The sequence below is a fragment of the Schistocerca serialis genome, chromosome 2 (assembly GCF_023864345.2).
Source record: "Schistocerca serialis cubense isolate TAMUIC-IGC-003099 chromosome 2, iqSchSeri2.2, whole genome shotgun sequence".
Lineage (NCBI taxonomy): Eukaryota > Metazoa > Arthropoda > Insecta > Orthoptera > Acrididae > Schistocerca > Schistocerca serialis.
Genome location: NC_064639.1, coordinates 287,578,188 through 287,601,810, shown reverse-complemented (window position 1 = coordinate 287,601,810; position 23,623 = coordinate 287,578,188). Strand labels below are relative to the sequence as shown.

General features: G+C 42.9%; 1 protein-coding gene across 4 annotated transcripts in view; it reads left to right on the top strand.

Moving 5' to 3' along the window:
• The window catches only part of LOC126457056 (microsomal triacylglycerol transfer protein), a 220,485-nt gene that overhangs the window by 72,656 nt on the left and 124,206 nt on the right, over window positions 1–23,623 (top strand). The gene's annotated exons all lie outside the window — the stretch shown is intronic.

Here is a 23,623-nt window from a genome sequence, read left to right as displayed (position 1 = left end):
AATATGACCTCGAAAAGAATTAAGTTACGTAATTAATTTATATCTGGTCCTTGGTTTACAGACCTCCTATACATTGAAATATCTGAGCTAAAGCACTCTGCTACCGCAGCCAAAACAAAATGACACAGTCCACTGATAAAACTATATGGGCTCCTCTAACGGAATGCTACGGTACGATGGCGAGCGGATTTCAGAATGTACTAGGAATTCAAATATTATCTGCAAACAAAAAGTAAATCATGTAACTTTAATTTTGCGGGGTGATAATTAAAACTGTATGATCAGTTGCCCATCGTAGCCCACAGCTGATATCTTTAATTTCGCAGTAGTTTCAACAACGAGAAGACAGTGTGAATGCGCATAAGAGCGCACTTGAAACACAGTTTCTTTCTCTGAAGATTGCAAAGAACTTAGTGTTGTTTCACGTAGTCATCTGTCAACAGAATCATACATTCTTGTTCAGAACAGAACAGAACACATCGAACGACTAGAGGTAGGACTTTCATATTCACAGGACGTGTACATTACTACGTTCTGCAGAAATGGTTGACGTTTCAATCATCTAGCTTCAGCATGTGTCTTGTTGCCTAGTAGGCACAGAGTCCACCATGGGTGCTGATAACTTGTTGCATGCGTGATGGCATCGACGCGTATAACGCGCGAATGGCATACTGTGACATAGCCATCCATGCTGCATTCACGTGGTTCCAAAGTTCATCTCTGTAGACTGGCATTGGGTCACAGCGCTGCACCTCTCGTTTCTCCATATCCCACACATTTTCGATTGGCGACAAGTCTGGTGATCTGGCGAGCCAGGGCAAAAAAATGGTTCGAATGGCCCTGAGCACTATGGGACAGCTGAGGTCATCAGTCCCCTAGAATTTAGAACTACTTAAACCTAACTAAGCTAAGGACATCACACACATCCATGCCCGAGACAGGATTCGAACCTGCGACCGTAGCGGCCGCGCGGTTCCAGACTGTAGCGCTTAGAACCGCTCGGCCACTCCGGCCGGCGAGCCAGGGCAAAAGGCTGACATCCTGTGACACCAAGAAGGTAGTTGTTGTTTCAGCAACACGTGGTTGCACATTGTTTTGCTGAAATATGGCGTCTGGGGTGTTGTGCAGAAAGAGTATGGCTACGGGTCACAGGATGTCATTCACGAAGGTCACAATGGTCACATTGCCCTGGACACGCACCAACTGTGATTCGTGGTTGTACCCAATGGCACCCTGCACCATAAGACCTTAAGCTGGCCCTGTATGTCTTGTGCGAATGCAGTCACTGTGATGCCGCTCCCCCTGTATGTGGCGAACCAGAACACAGCCATCATTTTCAAACAAACAGAACCTGGGTTCGTCCAAAAACACTATCTGATGCCCTTACTATCCCCAGTGCCGTCGTTCCGTACATCATTGCCATATGGCATGTTTCTACACATTCGTTAAAGGTAGGCGGAGAAGTGTACGACGCCCACGTAACCCATGCTGTGATAAACGGCGCCGGATTGTCACCCCTGGTTGTGTACAATATGTTACACAGTTAGATAACTGCGCCAGAGCCATGGAGGGTGCAGATCTGTCCAGCAATGGCATATGGATGAGGTGTCGATGTTCTCGGGGGATGGTCTGGATGGTGCACCTGACCCATCTCGTCGTGTCCTATGGCCTTCCGTGAACCGTTCTGCACACACCCGTTGCACTGCTGAAACACTTCGTCCCGCAGGAGCAGCAGTTTCCCGGCTGGATGCACCACAATCTCTCATGACAATAGTGCACCCTCTTTCAACCTCACTGAAATGACGGTTCACGCCGTCTGCAAGGCATTCTGCACGTCTGCTCAAGTCACGCTGATCTATTACGTTCGGTTTGTAGCGACAACGAGAGCCGCAGGCACATTTTACCTGTAGGTGGCGGTACGCCGCGATATCGATGTTGATCTCGAACCCGCGAGCCGACGAGACGAGTGTAACTAGGGTTCTAAAGTTTTGCGTGTCTGGACCCTGACCTAAACTTTTAGGCTGGAGGTCTTAGTGGCTGGCTCCTCCCATTTTTCCTTGCGGTCAGCCAACCACTTCGATCTGCTTTATTGTTTCAGCTCCGTCTACCACTTTATTTCTGTGGAACTCATGTTTTACTACTGACGCAATGCTTTGTCCCATGCTTCGGTGTGGGTACGCCCATAGTTTTCCAACCTTTGTTCAAAAATGGCTCAAATGGCTCTGAGCACCATGGGACTTAACATCTGAGGTCATCAGTCCCCTAGAACTTAGAACTACGTAAACCTAGCTAACCTAAGGACATCACACACATCCACGCCCGAGGCAGGACTCGAACCTGCGACCGAAGCAGCAGCGCGGTTCCAGACTGAAGCGCCTAGAACCGCTCGGCCACTCCGGCCGGCTCCAACCTTTGTTATCTGTGTTTTACGTTCTGCTTTATCTTCCTGTTCTGGATATTTTTGACACCTATCTTAACTTGTTTTTGCGATGGCTCTGAAGACCTTGCCGTCGTGCGCCCATACAAGCCTTTCCACTCCCACCACCTCCAACTTTCATTGGTAGCAGTACGGACGAAAGCAAGAAAAAATAGAGATGATGTGTTTCACAGTAGCGAAGATGAACAAGTATTCATAGCTCCTCAGAGCCCATGTTAGCTGACTTTCTTTTCCCTGTTTTGGTACCTCCTTCTTCATCATCCTAGAAAGCTTCTAACATCATCACGGAATCATGCTTTATTTACACACATTTACAGACGCCGGTGCCTACAACTTTGACACTCTGTAGCGTCGTTGCATGATGTTTCCGAACAAGGATTCCTATTCAAAATATTGTGTACTCACTCCCCTCTACAAGTCCTGAAAGTTTGCAACGAGAATTTCAGAACACCCGGAATACTTCGCAAGATAATGTACAGCAGATGACGAAGGATAGCCACTGACAGTATTAACGATTTTTCTGTTACTATCCACTTTGCGTATTTGGATCCACATTGCTGAAAAGAACAATATATAGAAGAATGAAACATAAAACTGAAGATATAGTAGATGAGGATTAGTTGGGCTTTAGGAAAGATAAAGCTCCACAGAGGCAGTTCCCACACTGCACTTAGTATTGGAAGCAAGTCACCTCCACATTGAGACAAAAAAGCGCTTGAGAACCTAAAAGCTAGGAAGATGTTTGATGTTACTGTATAAAGAGCTACAAGATCTAGGGGAAAACGGATAATATACAATGTGTACAACAACCAATAGAGAACACTAAGAATCGAAAAGAACTCGGATTAAAAAGGCTGTAAGGCCGGGATGCAATCTTTCTTCATTATGGTTCGAACTATAGATCGAAGAAGCAATGACGAAAATAAAAGAAAGGTTCAGAAGTGGCATTAAAATTCAGATTGAAAGGATATCGATGATAGTATTAGGTAATAACATTGCTATTCTTCATGTAAGTGAGGAAGAATTGCAGGGCCACTTGAGCGGATTGCACAGTCTAATGAGCACAGATTAACGACTGACAGTAAACCACAGATATCTTAAAGTGATGATCAGTACAGAAAAGAGATTAGCAATAAACTTCACGTCAACGTGAGTGTTGTTTATTACTTCGCACACAGTAGTAAGGAGAGGTGGGCTACATAACGGTGCAGCAGCTGTCGTCGTAAGCAAGCTGGACTGCAACACAAATGATTAGGGAACACGTAAATATAGTAAATAGAACTTTTACGTAACTTATAGCTTTCTCCAAGCATTGCGAAGAAACTCTACAAAAGAACAAAAGCACTAAAGTCCATGCATGCATGTCCGAAGGAACATTGGATCGAAATACGGAATAACACTGGCACTGCATTATCGTATTTATCCGCCGACACAAGGCAAGGGTATTTTAAGTAAAATGTCTCCTCTCTGTGAGAGTGTACATAATGGATGTGAGAGTACAGGTTGTAGCTAGGTGGCTGACGCCGTGTGGAAATTTGGGTCTGGCCGAGCCAAATGGTGGCCGGCACGGTGGCTCAGCGTATTCGGTCAGAGGGTAACTGCCCTCTGTAATGAACAAACTGAGTGAATGGATCAACAATGAATTTCAGCGGGTGTCATGGGACGTCCGCCACAACAAATGCAACGAACTATAAGGTACAAAATGAGATTTTAAAAAAATGGGAAGGCGATCGCTCACGATAAGCGGGAAATCTGGGTTAGGGTCCCAGTCCGGCACAAATTTTCACTGTCATTATTCCATTATACAGCTGATGGCTGTCTATACTCGCAACTGCGAATACATGTCGTGTATACGAGAGACGTTTGAAAAGTCCGTACAAAGTACGAGAGATGGCACCACCGGCGCTTATCAAAGTCATGTTTAGTTAGTAGCATCTTTGGAAAGAATGCACACCAAGTTTCAGCCATATTGGTCTATTTCTTTGTTTTTGGCGTTCGTGTGAATCAAGGAAGTCGAGTGATTGTCAAAAAATGGACGAAAAAGAATTTCGTGTGGTGATTAAACATTACTTTATTAAAGGTAAAATGCCTCAGGAGACTAAAGAGAAGCTTGATAAACATTACGGTGATTGTACCTTTGATTAGAACAGTTTATAAGTGGTTTCAAAGTTTTTGGAGTGGCCATATGAGCACAAGTGATACTGAACGTTCTGGACGCCCTGTGGAGGTTACGACTCCAGAAATCATTGATAAAATTCATGATGTGGTGATGGATGACAGAAGTGCTGTGGGCATCTCGAATGAACGGGTACATAGTATTTTACATAAACATTTGGACATGAGAAAGCTTTCCGCAAGATGGGTTCCGCGATTGCTCACGCTTGACCAAAAGTGGAATCGTGTGAAGTGTTGCAAGGATGGTTTGCAGCTGTTCAGGAAGAATCCGCAGGACTTTAAGCGTCGTTTCGTCACTGTAGATGAAACATGGATACATTACTATACTCCTGACACCAAACAAAAATCTAAAAAATGGATTACCAAGGGAGAATCTGCACCAAAAAAGGCGAAGACCATTCCTTCGGCCGGAAAGGTTGTGACGACTGTCTTTTGCGATTCGCAAGGGATAATCCTCATCGACTATCTGGAAACGGGTAAAACTGTTACAGGTGCATATTATGCATCGTTATTGGACCGTTTGAAAACCGAGATGAAAGAAAAACACAGTCGATTGGACCGCAAAAAAGTCCTTTTCCATCACGAGAATGCATCAGTACACACCTCAGCTGTTGCGGTCGCAAAATTAATGGAAATAGGATTCCAACTCGTTTCACAACCCACATATTCTTCAGACTTGGCTCCCTCGTATAACTATTTGTTCACCAATTTGAAGAAATGGCTGGCAGGACGAAGATTTTATTCAAACAGCGAGGTAATTGCAGTAACTAATAGCTATTTTGCAGACTTGGACAATTCCTATTATTCGGAAGGGATCAACAAATTAGAACAGCGTTGGACGAAGTGTATAAGTCTAAAAGGAGACTATCTCGGAAAATAAAAAAGGTTTACCCCAAACACGTAAGTAGTTTTAATTTTTGCACGGACATTTCAAACGCCCTTCGTATATGAGAAGTGGTACGATAGAATACGAAATGAGGAGGTATGGAGCCTAATGAAGATAACGTGGTTTGTAAAAAAAAACCTTTAGGTAAGAGAGCACTTTACTGGTACGGGCACGTACAGGAAACGGCTAACCTTAGGCCACTAAGGAAGATTTTAAGCTAGGAGTCGTCCGGAAGAAGAAGGCCAGCGTTAAAATGGGAAAAATGCATACAGGAAACAATATAAGAGAGAAATCGATGACCCGATGGCTGGAACGAAAGAAGACTGTGGAGGTCGAAAAGGCAACTGCTAGGGGAAAAGAAGAAGAAGATGATGACAACATAAGAGATCTTATTATGCTTCAATGCATACCCAGTGACATCCTCGTTACTAAAAATCATTCACCTTGCTGTATAACGTAATCGATCCAGTAAGATAATATTGTGGGGAAGGCGAGCCAAAGGTTGCGTTCCATTGGCAGGACACTTAGAAGATGCAACAAGTCCACTAAAGAGACACTTACACTACACTCGTTCGTCCTCTGTCAGAATATTGCTGCGCTGTGTGGGATCCTTACCAGGTGGGATTGACGGAGGACATCGAAAGGATGCAAAATAGGGCAGCTCGTTTTGTATTATCACGTAATAGGGGAGAGAGTGTGGCAGATATGATACGCGAGTTTGGATGGAAGTCAATAAAGCAAAGACTTCTTCGTCGCGGCAAGATCTATTTACGAAATTTCAGTCACCAACTTTCTCTTCCGCATGCGAAAATATTTTGTTGAGCTCAACCTACATAGGTAGGAATGATCATCAAAATAAAATAAGAGAAATCAGAGGTCGAACAGAAAGGCTTGAGTGTTCGTTTTCCCCACTGTTCGGGAGTGGAATGGTATAGAGATAGTATGATTGTGGTTCGATGAACCCTCTGCCAAGCACTTAAATGTGAATTGCAGAGTAATCATGTAGATGTAGATGCAGAAGTCAAAAATTAATCGAGCCAATCGCACAACTTTGAAGACACTCCATACGACTGTATACTGATTATCAAAAGGTAAGTTCGTACAGCGTCGAATGCCTTTCAGAAATCTAAGGGGACGGGATGTACCTCTCCACCTGCTTCTGCTGTTTGCCAAGTAACGTATATGAATAAAGCAAACTGTGTTTGAGGACTTGGCGAACTGTATCAGGAACACTGGCGCCAATTACGCTGTCGCCCCGGTATGGAAATCTCTCTTGCGGAACACTCACCGGTGACCGTTAAGGCCACGACCTGGTAACGTCAGCTTCTAGCAGTTCTTCAGAGCAGTCAGCCGCACACACAATACATACTTCAGAGCGATGGTACACATCAAACGCGTCGGAGAGACAATGTGCCCTACAGTACTCATACGACTATCCTCGTCTGGTAGTTCATCTGTCAAAATACACTGCTGGCCACTAAAATCGCAACTCCACAAAGGCAGTATGTAACAAAAGTGTAGCAGATATGAGATGTTGTATATACTTAGGTAAAGAAACACTTACAAGGGAACCTCCCCATCGCACCCCCCTCAGATTTAGATATAAGTTGGCACAGTGGATAGACCATGAAAAACTGAACACAGATCACTCGAGAAAACAGGAAGAAGTTGTGTGGAACTATGAAAAAAATTAGCAAAATATAAAAACTGAGTAGTCCATGCGCAAGATGGGCAACATCAAGGATAGTGAGAGCTCAGGAGCACCGTGGTCCCGTGGTTAGCGTGAGTCCTTGGTTCAAATCTTCCCTCGAGTGAAAAGTTTAATTTTTTTATTTTCAGACAATTATTTTGCGAAGCTGCACAAGTACACAGAGCAGTATTGTTTACGTGATCATGTGTCAATTATCAACGTTCAGGCACTCACACATAATCAACTTCGCTGCCCAAAATTCCAGGACTGTTCAGATTTGCTTGGACATATGCAGGGTTTGACGGTCTACATACGGAAAAATTTGAAAACGTTAGAAACATATGTTTTGACAGAGCACAGGGAAAACTGTACGACTGTGAAACTGTTGTACTCATTTGTAGCAGTTTATGTGACAAACTCTTACGTTTCCATCACTTTTTTGGGAGTGATTATCACATCCACAAGAAAACCTAAATCGGGCAAGGTAGAAGAATCTTTTTACCCGTTCGCCAAGCGTACAAGTTAGGTGGGTCGACAACATATTCCTGTCATGTCACGCACATGCCGTCACCAGTGTCGTATAGATTATATCAGACGTGTTTTCCTGTGGAGGAATCGGTTGACCTATGACCTTGCGATCAAATGTTTTCGGTTCCCATTGGAGAGGCACGTCCTTTCGTCTACTAATAGCACGATTTTGCGATGCGGTCGCAAAACACAGACACTAAACTTAGTACAGTGAACAGAGACGTCAATGAACGAAAGGACAGATCATAACTTTGCGAAAACAAAGAACTTAAATTTTTCACTCGAGGGAAGACTTGAACCAATGACCTCTCGTTCCGCAGCTGCTCACGCTAACCACGGTACCACGGCGCTCGTGAGCTCTTGCTATCCTTGATGTTTCCTATATTAGGCATGGGCTACTCAGTTTGTATATTTTGCTTATTTTTTTCATAGTTCCACACAACTTCTTCCTGTTTTCTCGATTGATCTGTGTTCAGTTTTTCAAGCCCCATCCACTGTGCCAACTTATAACTAAATCTGAGGGGGGTGCGATGGGGAGGTTCCCTTGTTATTATTTCAGCCTAACCGTACAAAGCAGGTGCAGTAACGCCATCTACATTCCGTACATCAGGGAACATTATGCAGTGGGTTTTCCATTTCTCAGTCAAAAGTCAAACTTGAATGCAACAGCCTATTGGTCCTGAGGAAACTGGTAAACCCTACCACAAGGACCAACACTATCGCCATTACTGTTAAATATACCTATCAGCCAGAACATTATGACAACATACCTTATAGCCGGTATGTCCACCTTTGGCAAGGATAACGGCTGCGACGACGCGTCATGGCATGGAACCAGTGAGGTTTCGATAGGTCGCTGGAGGGCATCGACACCACATCTGCGCACGCAAGTCACATAATTCCCGTAAATTACGGGGATAGGGCCGTGGGGGGGTGGGGTTAAGCTCCGACGCCATGTTCAATCAAATCCTAGATGTGTTCAATCGGGTCAGATCTGGTGAGTTGGGAGGGGGGGGGGGGGGGCACCAAATCAACTGGAACTCGCCACTGCGTTCCCCGAACCACTCAATCACACTCCTGGCCTTGTGGCATGGCCCATTTTCTTGTTGGAATACCACTGCCTCCGGCAAACATGATCGTCATGAAGGAGTGTACGTGGTCTGCACCCAGTGTGCGATACTCCTTGGTCGTCATGGTGCCTTGCACGAGCTCCACTGCACCCATGGATACCCACCGGAATACTCCCTAGAGCACAATGGAGACGCTGCCAGCTTGTCTCCGTCCCGCAGTACAAGTTTCAAGGAGCTGTTCTCCTGGGAGACGACGGATTCGCGCCCTACCATCGGCATGATAGAGAAGGTGTCGGGATTCATCAGACCATGCAACGCTCTGCCACTGCACCCATTTCGTTTGTAGTTGCCGATGTCAGCTGTGTGTTCAGACACACTTGTACCTGCCCAGCATTAAAATCTGATGTTATTTCCGCCACAGTTCGCCGCCTGACCTGTTTTACCAGTCTGTCCAGCTTACGACGTCCGACACCTGTAACGAGGAGTGGCCGCCCAACCACTCTGCGTCTGGGCGTGGTTTCACCTTGGTTTCGCCACGTGTTGAAGGTACTCACCACAGCACTCCTCGAACACCCGGTCAAGTCGTGCAGTATTCGAAATGCTTGTGCCGAACCTCCGGGCCATCAGAAACTGCCCTCGGTCAAACTCGGATAGATCGTGTGCCTTCCCCATTCTACACACGGAGGTGCATCGTGAATGTGTCTGACTAGCAGTCATATCTCGCCAGGTTAGGCTGCTATCGCTTGGACGTGTTTACGTAGATGGTAGGTCGATGGTCATAATGTTCTGGCTAATCAGTGCATATTTACAGGAGACATGCACAAACTGATTCTCCACGAAGACAAGATTTTCCATTGTTCTGACGCCCTGTGCTTATACGACTATCTCAGCCTCGCCAGAGGGATGCAGCAAGCTGGATAACATAAGGTTGAAGCTCAGTAGATTAGAAACCTCTCCAAATAAATCCGCTGCGATTAGTTTTAATCGCTATAAACTTAAGGAATCATAACTTTGAGGCTGGGACCATTAAGTATTCGCGTGAAACGTCTACGAAAGTATTTAGATCTTTGCATTGACTACAATCTCAATTGGTCCAGACACATTGAGCAAGTAGTGGTCAGATAATGAAAAACAGCTGTTAAGTTGCTCCTTGCATTAACAGACACTAGCTGGGCCACGACGATGAGACGAGCATCATCAGAACTTACAGCGCCTTGATGCACCTGCATCTAGACAATGTGAGTCTGTCCTTTGGGTCAACCTCTGATAACATATTACAGAAGCTTGATAAATTACAACGTGTATTAGAGCTATTTTTCAACCACAAGAAATGCTCTGTTAGTCAATAGTAACGAGTTACCTCTCCACATTAGGCCGCAAATTCTCAATGAAGTGGACCATTTACGATGGTACATTTCTGGATAACGTCTGAAAACTTTCTGCCACTTCCTACTCCAATCAATATTGATTCTGAAACTTGGTGGGAATCTCTCTTTAACTTCGAACAGCCGTTGGTTGTGTTTGACCACTGTATACAGTGAAAACACCATTGCACTGAGAAGAACAAACTTAGGTGAACAATAAGTTATATTTGTTGTTTGTGGATCACCAGCCCATGGAAAATTTGTAGGACAATAAGGGTATCCTGAAATCTAAGTCAAGTGTGAATATAACACATTTTTATTTTCACTTTATGATGAATACAGTTCACGGAAATTGATAGAGAGCAAAGTTCTCTAAAATATCAATTGAAATTACACAAACTGACGCTAACAACGTGTGGCGGTACCAAATTGTATGGAAGACTGAAAGGAGAAAACGCAGCAAGATTTCCTTATCAGAACAGCTCGCGAGTTCAATGTTTCCGAGATAAAAAGAGACCAAAAATTATAATCAGGCACGCAACACTAGTTGTGTGGCAGAACAAGTAAGTTGCGAGCTGCTCGGAATATGGATCACACTACCGCAATGGTGACTTCTACATTTCCCCAAAAGCGGCTAGAATGCGCCAATCAGCAACGCTTGGTGGCCGGGAGGCGAATAGTACAGAAAATTCGTTTCCGCCCCCAACTCAGAAGTTTCCAAAAAAGTTCCACAAGGCTGTTGCTAATGTGACATCGAGAATGTCGCTTATCTCAAAAAAACAGGAGAACGGTGCAGACACTGGTCACTATTGGCGTTCAAAATTGACATTAACAAACAAAAGGTTAGTACAAGGATGGAGCAGTGTGCCACCGACTGGTTAACTTGTGTGCACCAAGCATGATAGTGCGGAAGATTCATTTAGTTGGATACACCAAAATTTTGGAGCCGAAGCAACTGACTCTCTCACGCCGGTTGGGTGGCGCCACTGTGTCCGGTTTTTTGGAACTCCTACAGAAAAGACAAAAATTTTATTCTCTAGGACTGCAGTCTCTGCTCTGCGTGAGGACAGACTCTGGCTTTACCGCACAAAATCACGGGGCGGCCATTGCTCCAGTTTGCAAAACTGCTCAACTCCCCAGGGATGTTCGTTCCTCCTAATGAGATTCACTCACTGACTTCTGCTGAGAAACAGGAACGGAGACCACACTGGGAGCGAACCTACCCATCGAGAAAAACGCAGATCTTTCTTCTCAAACAAACATGCCCAGTACTCTTAATAAAACAACCACGAACTAGTAGCAGAAAAATTAAACGATGCCGCATATCAATACGTAATTATCATGTCACAATTTAATAATAATCCTCCACCTGTTGCGAGAGATTACTCTGAAGTTGACCCTCATATATGTGCATCTGTCTGCCCAGTTGATGTTATTGTTTGAGCAGGAATTCAGCAACATCTTGTTTGATGTAAAAGGCCGAAATAGAAGTGAGTTCACTGAGCTATTAGTAAAGCATCCGCAAGCTGGAATAATATATTAGCTTACATCCATATTAAAAACTATAAAATGTGTCCACTTATTAGTAAAGAAACAAGTCGCCATTCTGTCTAATATTAAATCAGCAATTACATTGCTAAAAAACGTGGGGAAGGGATGGTCAAACCATTCAATGGTCTACTTGATAGCGACCAATAACTGTGAGCTGACTATAAAGGGACATCAATCGCAATTTCTTGGATAAATGCGAGTATTAACAAGCTAGGCAATGAAATAGCTGACACTCTTGCGAATAAAGCTATTTATAGTGGAAAAGAAAACCACGACTAGTGCCACGACTATCCACAAAATAAAGCATCTCGTCAGAAAAGAGTGGGGGAGAAATGGAGATTCTCGCGCGCGAGAAGAGGAAGACACTACGGAATGATACAGTGAAGAGCCAAAGAAACTGGTATACCTGCCTAATATCGTGTAGCGCCCACACGAACCCGCAGAAGTGCCACAACACGACGTGCCATGGATTCTACTAAAGTCTGAAGCAGTGCTGGAGGGAACTGACACCATGAATCCTGCAGTGCTGTCCATAAATTAGTAAGATTACGAGGGGGTGGACATTTCTTCTGAACAGCACGTTGCAAGGAATCCCAGATATGCTCAATAATCTTCATCTCTCGGGAGTTTGGTGACCAGCGGAAGTGTTTAAACTTAGAAAAGTGTTCCTGGAGCCACTCTATAGCAATTAGGGGCGTGTGGGGTGTCGCATTGTCATGCTGGAACTGCTCAAGTTCGTCGGAATGCGCAATGGACGTGAATGGATGCAGGTGACCAGACAGGATGCTTATGTACATGTCACTTGTCAGAGTCGTATTTAGACTTATCAGGGGTCCCATATCACTCCAAATGCACATACCCCACACCATTACTGAGCCTCCACCAGCTTGAACAGTCCCCTGCTGACATGCAGAGTCCATTGATTCATGAGGTTGTCTCCATACCCGTACACGTCCATCCGCTCGATTCGATTTGAAACGAGACTCGTCCGATCAGGCAACATGTTCCCAGTCATCAACGGTCCAATGTCGGTGTTGACGGTCCCAGACGAGGTGTAAAGCACACGAGTGGGCCTTCGGCTGCGAAAGCCGATATCGATGATGTTTCGTTGAATAGTTCGCACGCTGACACATGTTGATGGCCCAGCATTGAAATCTGCAGCAATTTGCGGAAGGGTTGCACTTCTGTCACGTTGAACAATTCTCTTCAGTTGTTGTTGGTCCCGTTCTTGCAGGATCTTTTTCCGCCGTAGCGATGTCGGAGATTTTATGTTTTACCGGATTCCTGATGTTCGCGGTACACTTGTGAAATAGTCGTACGGGAAAATCCCCACTTCATCGCTACCTCGGAGATGCTGTGTCCCATCGCTCGTGCGCCGACTATAACACCACGTGCAAACTCACTTAAATCTGAACAACCAGCCATTATAGCAGCAGTAACCGATCTAACAACTGCGCAGACACTTGTCTTATGGAGGTGTTGCCGACAGCATCCCGTATCCTGCCTGTTTACTAATCTCTGTATTTGAATACGCATGCCTATACCAGTTTCTTTGGCGCTTCAGTGTAAAACCAATAATACCAACAAGACCTTGGTACAGAGGGCTCAGCTGTGAATGTGGATTCTTAGTCATTGCATTCCACAAGATATTCAGTCACGCTGGATTGAAAGACTTCCATCACATCAAAATCATACCATCTCCTCTGTTGGACCAGTGTGAAGATGAGGATCTAAGTCACAATTTCTTTGGCTCCAAATATTGGAAAAACTTGTCAAAAAGGCTATCAAGTTTTCTTGGAAGAATGTGTCCCCCGATGAAACGCCCACTTAGTTCCCCTAACCATAGTTTCAATGAGAAACTTTGGTGATGTGTTACCTCATGAACAGTATATGGATTTTCGTCAGATCTTCTGCTTCTTCTTCTTCTTCTTCTTCACCTCATGGATTAGGCATTCTTGCCTATTCCGGCTTCTTGGTTGTCTGTTGCATGTCCTCCGTCGTCCTCGATCTCTATTTCACCTAGACACGTAATCAACTATGGCAAGTGAAAGAGAGAGTGGCAGCGAGAGGGATTTATTGGTGTATATTAGACTTGGCCACTGTTTCTATGTTTCGATACAGTGTATCGATACGTGGAACTGTTTCAGTGTTTCGGAACGGCTGTGGTTCACTGTTTCGAAACAGTGATGTTTCATTCCGCCCCTGTCTCGGATAACCAGACCAGATTCGATCTCGAGCCGGACACAAAAACTGTATCGTTGTTTCAAAATAAGGTTTTTTCAGTCCACCTGTGCTTGGAACGGACTAATTATATCGAAACAGTGATGTTTCATTCCGCTCTGTGTCGGACGAGATTCGGGCTAGGCACAGGTACTGAAACACAACATACCACTTCATGAAACACTTTCAAGAGTGTCGAAATCTTTTTGACAAGCAATAGCATGAAGCTTAAGATATCCGGAAATAAAGCTTCGTTTCTAGCTGACTGTCCTATTCCGAAATGGCGTAACATCTGCTTTACAAACACTAACCAAACAATAAAACAACGCATACTATTCACATTCAAAGTAATAAACATGTGAAAACCATTCAGTTAAATTGCACCTTTTTTTATAATATACGCTTCTCTGTTCATGTACAGTAATCATATTAAGAAACGCAAGTAGGCCTACAACATTTTGAATAAAAAAAGGCGTAGAGTGACAGTTATTAGACATATACATAAATTTGATGTAGGGTATAATTGCAAGCAATCTGTTTGACATATCACTGATAGTGTAATGGTGAACGGGAAGGGCTGGGAAGCATGGTGAATTTATAGTAACGGTTCGAAGCATCTTGAAAGACAAAACTTTTTTCTGTTGTATTTTGTTATTTATTCGAATTATTTGGCGTTTTTTGTAAGTCTATAGTCACTGTTCCTATTATCCACAATGATTCCGTTTGTGTGCATGGAAATTAGCAGGATGGGTATATTACCCATACTAACTGAATGTGGGAATCGCAGTAGCATATCCGTTGTCTCTGCAGTTTGCTCCCATCTCCAGTTCCGTTAGTGGTGGTTCTTCTGTCTTCAGCTATGGCTGTCCTCAGCCAATTGAAAAGTACGAAAGTCACACGACACGAAAGCAGCGCATTTACTGCAGGAAATACGAAACTGCCAAGACGCCTAAGTGATGGTTTCATACTTTCTGTGATATGATTAGCGCTCTCGCACCTCATTTGTGTTTATATGGACACATTTATACAGTAGACATCCAAGATGATAAAATGTGTAGGTTTATTAGATTACAAAACACAAACTGTTTCACTGTCTCGAAGCAGCGTATCGAAACATTACATTGTACTGTTTCATTTGTTTCGAAACAGTTACGTGTTGTCCGCAGCTCGTGGTCGTGCGGTAGCGTTCTCGCTTCCCGCGCCCGGGTTCCTGGGTTCGATTCCCGGCGGGGTCAGGGATTTTCTCTGCCTCGTGATGACTGGGTGTTGTGTGATGTCCTTAGGTTAGTTAGATTTAAGTAGTTCTAAGTTCTAGGGGACTGATGACCATAGATGTTAAGTCCCATAGTGCTCAGAGCTATAGTTACGTGTTTCAGTTTGCCCACCTCTAGTGTATAATATATCCCTTTCCTCGAAAATTTCCTCCCTTCATACCATCTCTACCAAGATTGCAGTACACGCAAGGTGAATAATGTTCATTAGCTTGCAGTCTCTACAGTTGCTGTCCCCTGCGCAAAAAACACCTCGTAGGTCGTGAATCCATTATCTTCAGGCTGTAATAAATTATTAGCGAGGAATTAATATTGTAAAAATTATTAAACTTTGAATAGGTTTGTTTAAACGGTTTTCCAGTCGCTTTTCTTATTAACAGAATACGAGACACTGCACAATTATAGTCCCCTGATTGTCCGATGTACTTCTGGCCACACTCACAAGGTATTTCGTAGACTCCAGGTGTTCTGAGACCTACTGCGTCTTTAACTGGTCTCAGTAATTGACAGTGCGCACTGTGGAACAACGCAGGAAAGAACATGGGAGGTATTATCGCCTACGCTGTCCAGAGAAATCTACGTTAGCTGAGCATGCGTTAGAAAACGGTCACCACTTAAAATCTGACGATACCTCTGTCGTGGCTCGCACTAACGGCTTCTGGGACAGTTTAATAAAGGAAGCTATAGAAATAAAAATTACCGCAAAACACCCTGAACAGAGACGGTGGCTTGCAGCTCAGCACTGCGTGGGATCCAGCGATCGCGCGGTTGAAGAGGGCACATCGAACGCCGACTCAAAATATGCCCATATATGGAAATGTCACGGGCACCAGTGACGTCACAGCCGGCAGCTAGCGTATATAAGGGCGCACCGACAGCCCAATGGCAGTCATACCACTTGACAATAGCCAAGGAGTGCTTGGCCAGAAGCTCGTGTAGTTTTAAGCAATTGGCGCGGTTGGAAACCCGACAACATTTTATTCATCATGTCTGTCCTCCGAGACTGCCGTACCAGCTTGATCTTACAGCTGAACCATCTCGCCCGCCATACAAGTTAAGCGCGACCCGAAGATTTCCAAAGTGCTTCGTCTGCCTTTTCATTTAGCAATTACTTATTATTCTTCTGGCACTGAACACTTTTGAAATAATGGAATGATAGCCTGCTGTTGAGAGATACTTATATATGACATGCAAGTAAATTCACTGTTTTATTTTTCTGATATTCGTAACAGAAGTTTATCATTTTGGCGCGCTGCTTCCGAACATAGCAGCCAATTGCGGAGAAGGACCACAATTTAGGCGGTCTTCCTCACCAGACACGTACAGAATAAACCATCTGTCACAGGTACCTCACACCACATTACTTCATCTGATTACCGCTGTCTTATAAACTGCTCCAAGAAGAGATTCTTGTAGTTAAATATGATGGCTGTAGAGCCAGAAATGTTACACAACACTACCTTGGGAAATCTGGTATTTTCCACTCTTTGTAAGTGATTGGTTGGTTTCTATTATTTAATGTTTGATTATGTACTGATTCAATATGTAATTCTTTCCTAATATTTTCATTTCATATCCTATACAATCTCGAACATCCTTAAACACTCCTTAAAAGTCTTATTTCTGCCGGCTGTATTTTATTCAGTTGCCTTTGAGTCGGCACCCAGGCTTCGCTGCCATAAAGCAATGTGGTTACAACCACTACTTTAAAAAATGTAATTCTCCTTTCTTTCCTTATTTTATTTTTAAAAGTTCTTTCAGTGGTCCCAAAAAGAGCTTGAAAATTTCTAACTTTTTGCTGAATGCTTGTCATTGCAAATATTTACGTTGCAACCAAGACATTTAAAATTCGATACTTGTTCTAAAATGTTGTTTCCTACCACACTCTCTGGTCTGACTAGATCATTACCTCTAAAAGGATTAATTATTAGTTGAGATTTTAAAATTATAAGATTTACATAGCTTACTTTAAAGATGCATGGATTTCTGTAAATGTGTGTAATATTCTATAATCATTATTTGATCGTGGATAAATGGAGGAGTGTTTGAATAGTCATTGTTTAATAATTGAATTCCTTGATCTAGTAACATTTTTAATTTCTTTGAAATATTGTCAGCGTACATTTTAAAACGAGTGCGTGATAAACTGCACTTTATTCTTCGTCCTTTATTTACTAGAATCCGTTCACTTCTTTCAAATGCAGTGTGTCTAAGATAAAATTAGTGTTTCCTTACAGACTGCTTATTAACAAAATTAGGTTTGGTGGACAGCCCAATTAGACCAGAACTTAATCGAAACATTTACTTTTCAAATACATTTGTTCTAACTAGGACATTGTTCCAAACCGAAGTCAGTGACTTCCACCACCCTTGAACCGAGGACTTCGCCGAGGTGGGTGGCTTGCGTGCTTCATCGGTACAGAAAGCTACCACGTAGATGTAATTACGAGTTACAATGGCGGGGTCTCTGTTGAGAGGCCAGAATAACCTATGTATGGGTCCTAAAAGGGAGGAGGGGGGGGGGGGGCAATAGCATTGTCAGTAGATGCAGGGGCAACAGGCTGGATGACACGGATTTGACTTTGCTGTTGGTATGGAGAGAGGTATCAAACCAGTATTCGGACGGAAGACGACAACAACGGTGGATTGTAACCACATACCCGCAGTTATCTGACAAATGTTTCAGCTGGCTATACGTGTTTACTAGAACGTTCTTACACCTATTATCGTATACTTTCACCCGTGCCCTTTTCCGGTATTGGTTACGACAAAGCTGTGTATATAGAATTGTTTATACGCTGTTTTTCTTTCGAAATGCTCACTCTATGACGTCCTGGCGCTAGTTCTTTTCCTCCTGAAACGTCCAATATAAGGAAGATAACAGGCATGGACGGACTGATGACACACCCTCATTCCTGCCTTGTGCGTCAGGACTTTCCTTTCCATCGCATCCTGGAGAAACACACGCAGCATCCGACCAACAGCGTGAAGCACGGACACGGTTAAGTGGGACAGAGCCCACACAGTGCCGCTAGCGAGCGAACAGCCACGGGCAGCCGGAGGAGATGTCCTCAGGATAAACTGCAAGCAATAACTGACAAAGGCCTGGTTGGGCTTTTATGCAGTGGCCACTGAATAGCACTGCCGGCAGCGGAAGCAATTTCACGAAGGTCGCCCGCGTAACGATGTGACAGCGAGCGTTAAACGTTTACCGTGTGTTACGTAGTCGCCGTTGGCGGTGAGCGCGGACACGCAAACTAATTCGCCTGCGGCCGTTCTGTTACCACAGTGTTCGTGTATAGTAAAGTTTTATATTAGATGTGCCTAGCAAATGCAGAAAAGGTCGAGAACACTGCCACAATTTTTTAAGCTCGAAACTTCTTTTTCCTTAAAGGTAAGATAGGGTGACCAGGCGTCTCGTATTTTACGGGCTGGTCCCTTAATTTAACTGAAGTATCCCATTGTCCCGACAAAGTACGTACGGGACGTATATTGTCCCGTTTTTCATTAACTGTACCGTTTATTTTGAAATAGCATGTTTTTAAGTAACGTGTGGCATAATCAGATGAAGAGGAAATTTGGTCATACCCAAAGAATAAAGAAAATATACTCTTTGATTAAATCCAAACTGAACGAGGTCTATCATTTCCTTACATCTCATGATAGCTGCTGGAAGCATTTGCAGCACATTACTGCGTTTGTGATAGTTCTGCCTTGCACGAATGCTGCTACTACAGAATGTGTGTTCTCGATCACAAGTGATCTATGGATTGATGAAAAGAAGAGGTTTAGTATCGAAGCCATTAAGGAATTGGTTACAGCTAAGATTCATTTTCAGGATACTTCATGTGGTGACTTTTATAAAATTCCGTTTGAAAATATCAAACTCACACACATTTTTGGGAAAAATATAACGACAAAGAGTTTTCAAAAACTACCCACAGCGAAACTTCTAGCACAGTTTAGATCTAAAAATAAGTAACACATGTTATAATCATTTTCTAACCTAGTTAAAGGCATCGTTACATTAAAGCGATATATTGTGTACTTACATGTTATAACAATAAAGCGATAAACTATTTACTCGATTAGTAATGCAAGGTATTTTGGTAGTTCTTTTAGTGCGAATTTTAAGAAATGGTACGATGATCTATGTAGTTGTAGCATAAACCAAAGAATTTAATTAAAATCTACAATACAGTTATGGTATTAACAGAAGTTTCCACAGAATGTCTTTTCATTTCAACTTCTAATTTGGGTCCCACATTCTGATTTTGCATATCTGGTCACCCTAACGTAAGTCGAAGCTGGGATCAATTTTATTACTGCTCACTGCTCGGAATGCAATTATGCTCTCTAATTTTTATAGATTATTAAAGCTTACAACGAAACAATAGTAGACATCAAATGATAATATAACAAACATAACCTAAAACATAGGTGTATTCATTATTACTGTATAATTATAACACTTTAATCTCAAAAGTCAGTAAACAGGACTTAGGTAACAGCTTTTAACAAAATGGTTCAAATGGCTCTGAGCACTATGCGACTTAACTTCTGAGGTCATCAATCGCCTAGAACTTAGAGCTACTTAAACCTAACCAACGTATGGACATCACACACATCCATGCCCGAGGCAGGATTCGAACCTGCGACCGTAGCGGTCGCTCGGCTCCAGACTGTAACGCCTAGAACCGCACGGCCACACCGGCCGGCAGCTTTTAACACTCAGTTGTTTGTGTCTCCATACCTCTGTGATGAATGACTTTGATTCAGCAGATGTTTCCGTCCCTTTAAGTTTAAGAAGTCATAGAATCCCTAACAACTGTATTTAAAATTAACTTTCACCATTAGTTTTGCTTTCAAAGGCTCTACTTTCATTTGAGTTTTCTCAGAAATCGACATCTTATTCTTCAAAGAAAAGACACGCTCGACTACTGCATTTGTACGGGGAAGACATAACACAATTTGCACAATCTTAGAAATATTTTCATAAGATATATGTTTGGATGTGAAGTTCTGGAATACTGGAGCCCAACCCGTATCAGTGAAAGTTCTTTCTTTGTTCCATTTCTCTATTTTTGAGGTGTGACAAACTGCTGCATATTAAGACACTCTTGAAACAAGTCAATATCATTAATTTTGCAGTTTGGTAACACATCTGCAAGAGACTCGTAGAATTTTTGTACCTCATCCAGTGTAAGAACATAAGTTCAAAAGAACCCATTTGTAGTCTGGAGAGACAGTAAAATGATACCGTCAGCTGCTCACTGTATTGTGCACTGCTATCATAAAATTCGCACACGGGTTCAGCGAACATAATAACATTTACATCCCCTTAGATACAAGTTTGCTGAAAGCACTTCTTATAATTTGTGGCATGAATCTGGTTTTCCGTTTTTCTGTCATATTCGTTCTTAAATCATGAAGTGCTTCTCCAACCTGCTGCTCGACATTTAATACTGCTGCATGAAAAGTTGGTGTTAAATTACGATACGACACTGAAATAAAGCATAGTTACAGTGCTAGAAATAGAAAAAAGTTACGTGTTGAGACCTCGAATGACCGAGAATTTTATTTGATTTCTAAAAACCAGAAAATTTTAGGCGACCTGGCAGAACCCGATGGGGACAAGGAACTGGATTTCAAAAATCTAATCTGTCCCGATTAAACCGGGACGTCCGGTCACTTTATATAAGGACGTCAGAAATGCATTCTCAGGAACTATGCATTCTCTACTGAACCACGCAAAATACCTTTTATAAAAAATGCAAACATTTCAGGAAGGACACAACATGGCTCTAAAAGTGTAGGGGGGAACTGTATTCCCAGGGATCTCTACTTAAAGTAGTGTAGATCTGCAACTGCTAAGCGCGACGACCACAAACCCTACATTTCTTGCCTACTTGCAGCGCGGCGGTCAAGAACAAAAATCTTTCCATTCTGTGACCACTTCAGCCTATTACACTGAATGTTCAAAGTTTATGAAAAAGAACAAAACGAACACTTTCAGAAATTGCGCAAAATGCGGTTGCGGTTTCGTTGTATCACTTCAAAACTCGTGTATGATCCAGACGTTGACAAGTCTAACTATAAAATTGATCAGTATAATTTTACCTATGTAACATTCAAATGGTACAAATGGCTCTGAGCACTATGGGACTTAACTACTGAGGTCATCAGTCCCCTAGAACTTAGAACTACTTAAACCTAACTAACCTAAGGACATCACACACATCCATGCCCGAGGCAGGATTCGAACCTGAGACCGTAGTGGTCGCGCGGTTCCAGACTGTAGCGCCTAGAACCGTGCGGCCATTTACACAGTCATTCCATTGTTATGTAAAACAATAAATATTCTTAAGATTCTTCCAATGAATCTTAATCTTTCATACGCTTTTCTTACAGTTTGTTTTATGGAGTCATTCGACTTTAGGTCGCTTCGGTTGGTTACACCTAGGTGATTAGGTACGTGCTTAAGTTCGTAGCGTTTCTGTTTTGCGTGTCGGTATTCCGATTGCTATGCGTTTATTTATCGATTGGCAATTTTCACTTGTAGTTCACTGTCACTATTTGAGTTTACATATTGTCAATTTGTCATTTGGACATAGTGAGTGGAGCAGTGGACACTAGAAAATGGATTATTCGAAATGAGAGTCACAACCGCATTATTTATTTTGCTGCCAACTGGTTTCAACCCGCGATGGGGTCATCTTCAGGGCAATTTACACCATTTGGTCGCTCGCTGGAGTCGTCACCCTGCCTGTGCACAGCCTGTGTCCAGCGAGCGACCAAATGGTGTAAATTGCCCTGAAGATGACCCCACCGCGGGTTGAAACCGGTTGGCGGCAAAATAAATAATGCGATTGTGACTGTCATTTTGAATGATTGATTATAAGTGAATTAATCGCTGTTATCTCCACACAAGTATGTTGTCTAAAAATATACTAAAAAATGGAGTGCCAAGAGGAGAAATTTGGATTCTGTGACCACTTCAGCCTATTACACTGAATGTTCAAAGTTTATGAAAAAGAACAAAACGAACACTTTCAGAAATTGCGCAAAATGCGGTTGCGGTTTCGTTGTATCACTTCAAAACTCGTGTATGATCCAGACGTTGACAAGTCTAACTATAAAATTGATCAGTATAATTTTACCTATGTAACATTCAAATGGTACAAATGGCTCTGAGCACTATGGGACTTAACTACTGAGGTCATCAGTCCCCTAGAACTTAGAACTACTTAAACCTAACTAACCTAAGGACATCACACACATCCATGCCCGAGGCAGGATTCGAACCTGAGACCGTAGTGGTCGCGCGGTTCCAGACTGTAGCGCCTAGAACCGTGCGGCCATTTACACAGTCATTCCATTGTTATGTAAAACAATAAATATTCTTAAGATTCTTCCAATGAATCTTAATCTTTCATACGCTTTTCTTACAGTTTGTTTTATGGAGTCATTCGACTTTAGGTCGCTTCGGTTGGTTACACCTAGGTGATTAGGTACGTGCTTAAGTTCGTAGCGTTTCTGTTTTGCGTGTCGGTATTCCGATTGCTATGCGTTTATTTATCGATTGGCAATTTTCACTTGTAGTTCACTGTCACTATTTGAGTTTACATATTGTCAATTTGTCATTTGGACATAGTGAGTGGAGCAGTGGACACTAGAAAATGGATTGTTCGAAATGAGAGTCACAATCGCATTATTTATTTTGCTGCCAACTGGTTTCAACCCGCGATGGGGTCATCTTCAGGGCAATTTACACCATTTGGTCGCTCGCTGGAGTCGTCACCCTGCCTGTGCACAGCCTGTGTCCAGCGAGCGACCAAATGGTGTAAATTGCCCTGAAGATGACCCCACCGCGGGTTGAAACCGGTTGGCGGCAAAATAAATAATGCGATTGTGACTGTCATTTTGAATGATTGATTATAAGTGAATTAATCGCTGTTATCTCCACACAAGTATGTTGTCTAAAAATATACTAAAAAATGGAGTGCCAAGAGGAGAAATTTGGATTCTGTGACCACTTCAGCCTATTACACTGAATGTTCAAAGTTTATGAAAAAGAACAAAACGAACACTTTCAGAAATTGCGCAAAATGCGGTTGCGGTTTCGTTGTATCACTTCAAAACTCGTGTATGATCCAGACGTTGACAAGTCTAACTATAAAATTGATCAGTATAATTTTACCTATGTAACATTCAAATGGTACAAATGGCTCTGAGCACTATGGGACTTAACTACTGAGGTCATCAGTCCCCTAGAACTTAGAACTACTTAAACCTAACTAACCTAAGGACATCACACACATCCATGCCCGAGGCAGGATTCGAACCTGAGACCGTAGTGGTCGCGCGGTTCCAGACTGTAGCGCCTAGAACCGTGCGGCCATTTACACAGTCATTCCATTGTTATGTAAAA